Here is an 8,254-nt window from a genome sequence, read left to right on the forward strand (position 1 = left end):
AAGAATATATGAATCACATGTTCATCTTGTACACTGAACTACTGCTATATCAAGTATAAAGTAATAGAAGTTCTAGATAGTTATAACTACTATCTTGATATATCATCAGAGATTCACAATGTCTTTCATACAAGCTTACTCTGTCATGCTGTCACTGATTCATTCTCTTCTTAACTGATTTCTGACTGACAGTTATCAGAGATCATAGAAGAAAATAATGAACTTGAATGAGAGATTGAAGATATTCTTGATAAGTGATCTCACAGCTGTGACTGATAATATCTTATGAAATGAGTTAACTATAATTATCTGATCTGAACTCTGAGTTCTGTGCTATTCAAGACTGCGGCTCTTAATCAATGAGAACTATGCATGATCAGAAAAGAAGAGAGTTAATATAACAGACTGCACTCAATTATTATATAGACTATTTTCTTACACTTCACAGATTCCGCTGAAAGCTTTAATTCTCAGTCATTCTTAATCACTGATTCTCAGCTGAAAAACTCACAGAATTTCTATTCTTTCACCTTGAAGCTTCACTGCGTACACACTGCATACATGTATTAATATTTACTCTGATCACTGAAAGCTCTGATTCTCAGTCATTCTTAATCACTGATTCTCAGCTGAAAAACTCATGAAATTTCTATTCTTTCACTCTGAAGCTTCACTGTGTATGCACTGTGTATGTGTATAAATATTCACTCTGATCACTGATTCTCGCACTTTCTCTTTCTTTTCCTTCTTTAATGTTTTTCATTTTGTTATATAAGATCTATATATTATACTAATCTATTCGGCGTAGGCCTCTTACAGTGAAGTCAATTATCATATCTTATCAGATTTTATCAGAGATATTAAGTGATTTCAGCAGGTCTTTTCTATAGTTCTTTTATAAGATAATGAAGAAATAATAGTTACAGTTTTAAATGAAATATCTGATACTGTTTAATATCTCAGATCAGTAAAACTCTTAAGAGATTATTTAATACAGTTGTTTACAATCTGAATGACTGATTATATAAGAATTATATATCTCTTACATTATTCAGATGTACAAGAGTTTGAAATAAGAGACTTAATATTATTTATAGAATTGCAGAGTATTATTATCATTGATTGAGTATTCTGAGATATCAGTTCTTATATATAGTTCTGAGAGAAAGCAATGTGCTTCTTAATATACTGCTTCAGTGAGTGCTTGAAGAAGTTCATCAGTTTAAGCTGTTATATACTATAATTCATTTAGTGTAGAAGAAGTGAAGATATCAGTATCAGTATCAGTTCAAAAAGAGAATATTCTAATTAAAGAAGTATATATAGTATCATGAGTTGTTTCATCTGAATCAATTAATATCTTCAAATTTAAGAGCTGATATTCTCAGTTCATTCAATAGATATCTGTTATATTAGAAAGTATATCTTACTCTTATTATAAGAGAGTATCTGTTATCAAGTTCTAACTGTCAGAATGATAGTATATTATAAAATAAAAGTAGCTTAAGAACTCAGATTATTATATCTGTCATTCAGTGAGTTTATAGATAGTAGTAAAGTACTTAAGATTCTTGTAATCTGTGATTATTTCAAATTCAGAGATATTTTAAAGTTCAGAGTTTCATATCTTCTAGATAGTATATAATTATGAGAAGTTTCTTATCATTGATCTCATAATTGCATTCAGCAGAACTCAGTTTCTTAAATATGAAGATGTATAATTATAAGATATCTTTATTATTATATTATAATATAGCTTCTTCTATGATATAGTAAGAGAAATCAGCTTTAATAACTATCTTATAATCAGAATTGAATATTATCAGTAGAGAAGTATTAATAAACATTTTCTTTATTTATATAAATGCAGCTTCAGTGTTTACTAATTATTGAAATACTGAGTCTTTCTTAGTAAGTTCTATAAATAATCTCATAATATCTGAAAAGTTCTGTATAAATTACTGATAGAAGTTAATAAATCTGATAAAGCTTTGTACATCTTTTACAGTGCATGAGATCTCTTATTCAAGAATAGCAGAGATCTTCTCAGAATTCATTCAGATTCTCTTATCAACTTCTATGATAAAGTGCCAGTGTGACTCAGTTGATAAGACTGGTAATCAAGACCGCACACATTAGAGATGTGTGAGTTTAAATCTCACTGCTGACATCTGCCACTTCTTACTCATGAAAGCCCTCATGTAATAGAGGCTGAGTCTAATTAGTAAGGCTTGATACGGAGTAGAACTCTCTACTACAAGTCAAGTCACTAGTTAAGTGAGATTCTGTGAACACTCATCAGAGTCAGTATGAAATGTCAATGTCTCATTATTCTACTATACACTTATCAAGATTCTAATAATATAGAGTTAAGTCTAATGTAGTGATTATTAGACTGGTCACTGAGATCATGAATTTCACATTTGATCTTATTTGGTCTGATCTCATACATTTCTTGGCATGAATCCCGCTGGGACTGACTATCAAAAAAACATGTAAAGTGACTATATATCAGATCTTAAAATGAAATCATCACTTGAAAAAAATGAGAAATTAGTCTCATTTGATCTCATTTAGTTTCATTCTTGACATAAAGTTACTATTTTTAGACATTTTAAGGTTTTATTTAGACTATTTTTAATTTTTTAAAAAGTAACACTTTTTGATAACACTTAAATGAGATTTAAAGTCATTTAAAGCAATAAAAATAATTTAAATTGAGAAGTGAAAATCATGGTCTCATTTGAAAAATGTAATAAGAGTAGACAGTGAGTCTCACTGAGACAGTATGAGACTACTATCTAATGTTAAAACCGTGTAATGAGATCAGTTGAATTGATAATGAGACTATTAAAAAATCTAGTTCTGGTCTCAGACACGGTCACACAGTCAGTCTAGTGATTATACACTACTTAAGCAAGTCTCTAACTAGAACTGTCATCAGAGCCTAGCACTCTCTCAAATACAGAGAATGATTTTGAAAATCATTTAACTAGCAGACTTAGACATGTATCTAGACTCTAGACAGAGTACTCTGATAGACTAAAGTCTGCAAGATCACTGTCAATTCCTAATACTGATAGAGAGAACTGCAGTCATTAAGTCTATGATTAGTCTCTAACATAAGATGAGGTCACAATGACTGATTGATAGACCTATGAGCATCTAATGAGACTGAGATTAGCAACTGAAAGCTTGGTGTGTACATCATCAAGTGAGTAGTGACAGTCACTAACTAACATCTCTGGAAATTAGTGGCTGGCCTGAGAGGTAGACTGGCCGCCGGGACCATGAATTTCACGTTTGGTCCTGTTTGGTCTGGTCCCATACATTTCTTGGCGTGAATCCCGCTGGGACTGGCTATCAAAAAAACAGATAAAGTGACTATATATCAGATCTTAGAATGGAACCATGACTTGAAAAAAATGAGAAAGTGGTCCCATTTGGTCCCATTTAGTCCCATTCTTGGCATAAAGTTACTATTTTTAGACATTTTAAGGTTTTTTTTAGACTATTTTTAATTTTTTAAAAAGTAACACTTTTTGGTAACGCTCAAATGAGATTTAAAGTCATTTAAAGCAATAAAAATAATTTAAATTGAGAAGTGGAAATCATGGTCCCATTTGGAAAATGTGACAAGAGTAGACAGTAAGTCCCACTGGGACAGTATGGGACTACTATCTAATGTTAAAACCGTGTAATGGGATCAGTCGAATTGATAATGGGACTATCAAAAAATCTGGTCCTGGTCCCAGACACGGTCACACGGTCAGTCTACTGAGAGGACGGCCACGGTGATCAGTTAATTATAGAGAGTTAAATGTAATTAGCTTAAGATGCATTCTGTAAGTGACTAGCGCTCGTAGACTTCAATTCCTTCTTCTGCTATTAAATTTGAAAAGGCCTGTATGAACTATGCTCTGAGAGTTATAAAGATGAGCTTAAATTATATAATCAGAGAAAGAGTCTCTTCTTCATTTTCATCAATTAACTCTGAAAATGAACTGAATTGAAATAGATTTCTTGATTGAAATAAAAATAATTCTTTAAAGAAAATGTCTTCTCAACTGTACAGACTATACTCACTGATTAAAAATTAATTTTCTTCTTTAAATGTTGAAAAAGTTAATCATGAGAAGTTATCTTCATGAAGAGAAAAGCTTGAATCTCTTATAGACTTATAAATAAATGAACTATCTAAAGAGAAAGAATATGAACAGTATTTGAAGAGAATTTCTATAATTAATATTAAAGACTCTATTCTGATTTATTCAGATGACTTAAAAAATGAGAATTTGAATAGATTAGATACAGACATTGCTTATACTGAAGATAATATTAATTTTATCTCAGATTTCTGAAATTTAGACTGTGAATCTGAAGTCTTTGACACTGAACTATTTATAATAGTGAAAGCTTTCAAACTTATTGAAATAAAATCTTATAGAAGGGAAAATAGTTTGAAAGAGATATAAATATTCTCTGATAGTCAAGCTACTTTAAAAAGACTTAGTAATAGTCAGATTTATAATGATTAAATGAATCTTGAACTGATCTTAAACTTTCTTTTAAAAATTCAAAAGAGAAGAATATCAAAGCTGATAATTCATCTACACTGAGTTTCTACTCATATGAATATTCATAGACTGACCGCCAGAATCATGAATTTCACATTTGATCTCATTTGATCTGGTCTCATACATTTCTTAGCATGAATCCCGCTGAGACTGGCTATTAAAAAAACATGTAAAGTGACTATATATCAGATCTTAAAATGAAACCATGACTTGAAAAAAATGAGAAAGTAGTCTCATTTGATCCCATTTAGTTCCATTCTTGGAATAAAGTTACTATTTTTAGACTATTTTTAATTTTTTAAAAAGTAATACTTTTTGATAATGCTCAAATGAGATTTAAAGTCATTTAAAGCAATAAAAATAATTTAAATTGAGAAGTGGAAATAATGAGCTCATTTGGAAAATGTGATAAGAGTAGACAGTAAGTCTCACTGAGACAGTATGAGACTACTATCTAATGTTAAAACTGTGTAATGGAATCAGTCGAATTGATAATGAGACTATTAAAAAATCTGGTTCTGGTTCCAGACACGGTCACACAGTCAGTCTAAATATTCATGACAATGAATTGACTGATTCAGCTGTAAAAAAAGATTCAGAATTAAGCAGATCTATTTAAAAAATTATATTCTGATCTTTTATAAAGAGAAAAATAAAAGAATCTTATTTAAATAAGTGAAATGAAAGCTGGTAGAAATAAAAGAAGAGTATACATTATTCAAGATTTGAAATAAAACCCAAGTGAAAATCTTGTTTAATTAAATGTAAAAAGAAAATATTCTCATCTATAATATAGCTGAAATTAGAATATAACTATTTCAAATCTTATATACAAAGATTTGATAATAGATTTGATTTAATAGAATGCTTATTCTGCAATGCAAATGAGAATTCTGAGTATATTGTAATACACTGTATATTATACAATAGTCTCAGAGTCAGATTGAAAGAGAAGTATAATCTAAATTAATTAAATATAAGATTCTTATTCTCAACTGAGACAGGAATTAAATACTTAATAGACTTTCTATCAGAAACTCAAGCAGCTATAAGAAAATGACTGAATTCAGAAATATCTAAATATGAAGAGAAGGAAATTGATCAGATATAGTCTGTTAAAACAGCTATATACTATCTTTTAATAATTTGTTTCATTACAGTCTCTCTTTATTTTACTTTACTTTTTTCTTTCTATTCTTTTCTATCTATCTATTTAATGTGTCTATCTTTAAGACTGTATTCTCTTTTCTTTTATCATGATATTGTCAAATGATTTCAAAGTATCAGAAGATGTTAAAATTAGACTGATCACTGAGATCATGAATTTCACATTTGATTTCATTTGATCTGATCTCATACATTTCTTGACGTGAATTCCGCTGGGACTGGCTATCAAAAAAACATGTAAAGTGACTATATATCAGATCTTAAAATGAAACCATGACTTGAAAAAAATAAGAAAGTGATCTCATTTGATCTCATTTAGTCTCATTCTTGGCATAAAGTTACTATTTTTAGACATTTTAAGGTTTTTTTTAGACTATTTTTAATTTTTTAAAATGTAACACTTTTTGATAATGCTCAAATAAGATTTAAAGTCATTTAAAGCAATAAAAATAATTTAAATTGAGAAGTGAAAATCATGATTTCATTTGAAAAATGTGATAAGAGTAGACAGTAAGTCTCACTGAAACAGTATGAAACTACTATTTAATGTTAAAACTGTGTAATGAGATCAGTTGAATTGATAATGAGACTATCAAAAAATCTGATCCTGGTTTCAGACACTGTCACACGGTCAGTCTAGTTAAAATACTGTAATTTGTAAACAGTTTTTATATTCTGAACTGAAATTTTCTAATTTTGCATATCTGAAATTGATGAATGTATAATAGTTAACTTTATAAATATAGAAAAAACCCTGAGAACTTTTAGTTCTCAAGTAGATGTTATAATCTCTAACTACATACATCTATAATTGAAGAATAATAATAATAATAATCTATGATAAAGTCTAGATATTTTATACTTTTAATCTCAAAATTACACTTATCTATATCTATCAATAGTTCTGCTTTCTGTAGTTATTATAATATCTTTCATACATATTTATAAGAAGCCTACGCCGAATAGATCAGTATAATATATAGGTCTTATATAACAAAGTGAAAAATGTTAGAGAAGAAAAGAAAGAGAAAGTGCGAGAATCAGTGATCAGAGTGAATATTTATATATGTATATAATAAAGCTTCAGAGTGAAAGAATAGAAATTTCATAAGTTTTTTTCAGCTGAGAATTGATGACTGAGAATCAGAGCTTTCAGTGAAATCTGTTTTATTTTTATTATTATTCTTTCATTATACTCATATGCAAGCGGAGCTTATAATGAGTCCTTGCGTGATGTTAAATACAGGTCAAGTGTTGATTATACAGAAGGAAATACAGGTGTTGAGACCATGTCAAGATAACAAGAACATAGGAAAATACAAAGAAGTGACAATTAGATACATGCGATAATAACTTCCCAGCCCAGGAACATAGAGCGATTCATTGAAGCAATTTGTACACCTCTGTATTTATTAGAAACCTGAGGTGCTTGAGTTCCGGATTTAATGTATCCCCTGCGGGTTTCGAACCCACGCGCCTTGGTTTCCCAAGCCAAGGTGCTACCAGGTGGCCGCATTAACCATTCGGCCACCGGGGCCAGTGAAATCTGTGAAGTGTAATGAAATAGTCTATATGATTGATCAGACACAGTCTGTCATATTAGTTCTCTCTTTTCAGAAGTAATATAGAGTTATAAGCACATAGTTCTCATCAGTCAAGAGCTGCTGTCTCAGATAATACAGAGCTCAGAGTTCAGATCAGATGATTATAGCTAGACTGATCACTGAGACTATGAATTTCACATTTGATCTCATTTGATCTGATCTCATACATTTCTTGGCGTGAATCCCGCTGGGACTGACTATCAAAAAAACAGGTAAAGTGACTATATATCAGATCTTAAAATGAAACCATGACTTGAAAAAAATGAGAAAGTGATCTCATTTGATCTGATTTAGTCTCATTCTTGATATAAAGTTACTATTTTTAGACATTTTAAGGTTTTTTTTAGACTATTTTTAATTTTTTAAAAAGTAATGCTTTTTAGTAACACTCAAATGAGATTTAAAGTCATTTAAAGCAATAAAAATAATTTAAATTGAGAAGTGGAAATCATGGTCTCATTTAGAAAATGTGACAAGAGTAGACAGTAAGTTTCACTGAAACAGTATGAGACTACTATCTAATATTAAAACTGTGTAATGAAATCAGTTGAATTGGTAATGAGACTATCAAAAAATCTGGTCCTGGTCCCAGACATGGTCACATAATCAGTCTAATTATAGCTGACTCATTTCATAAGATATTATCAGCTGTGACTGTGAAGTCTCTTATTAAGAATGTCTTCAATCTCTTATTTAAATTTATTATCTTCTTCTATGATTTCTGATGACTGTCAGTTGAAAGTCAGTTGAGAAGAAAACAGATCAGTGATAGTACTAGACTGACTGTATGATTATGTCTGAAACCAGAATCAGATTTTTTGATAGTCTCATTATCAATTCAACTGATCTCATTACACAGTTTTAACATTAGATAGTAGTCTCATACTGTCTCAGTGAGACTTACTG

The 8,254-nt window shown here is 29.9% G+C and overlaps 1 pseudogene across 1 annotated transcript; it reads right to left on the minus strand.

Annotated features, from left to right (window-relative positions):
* Positions 1-7,192: 7,192 nt before the first annotated feature.
* BDCG_17987 lies at positions 7,193-7,281 on the minus strand (annotated as a pseudogene). The gene has a single exon. The product of its transcript is annotated as a tRNA-OTHER (tRNA).
* Between the last annotated feature and the right edge of the window lie 973 nt (positions 7,282-8,254).

Source organism: Blastomyces dermatitidis, assembly GCF_000003525.1.
Source record: "Blastomyces dermatitidis ER-3 genomic scaffold supercont1.15, whole genome shotgun sequence".
Lineage (NCBI taxonomy): Eukaryota > Fungi > Ascomycota > Eurotiomycetes > Onygenales > Ajellomycetaceae > Blastomyces > Blastomyces dermatitidis.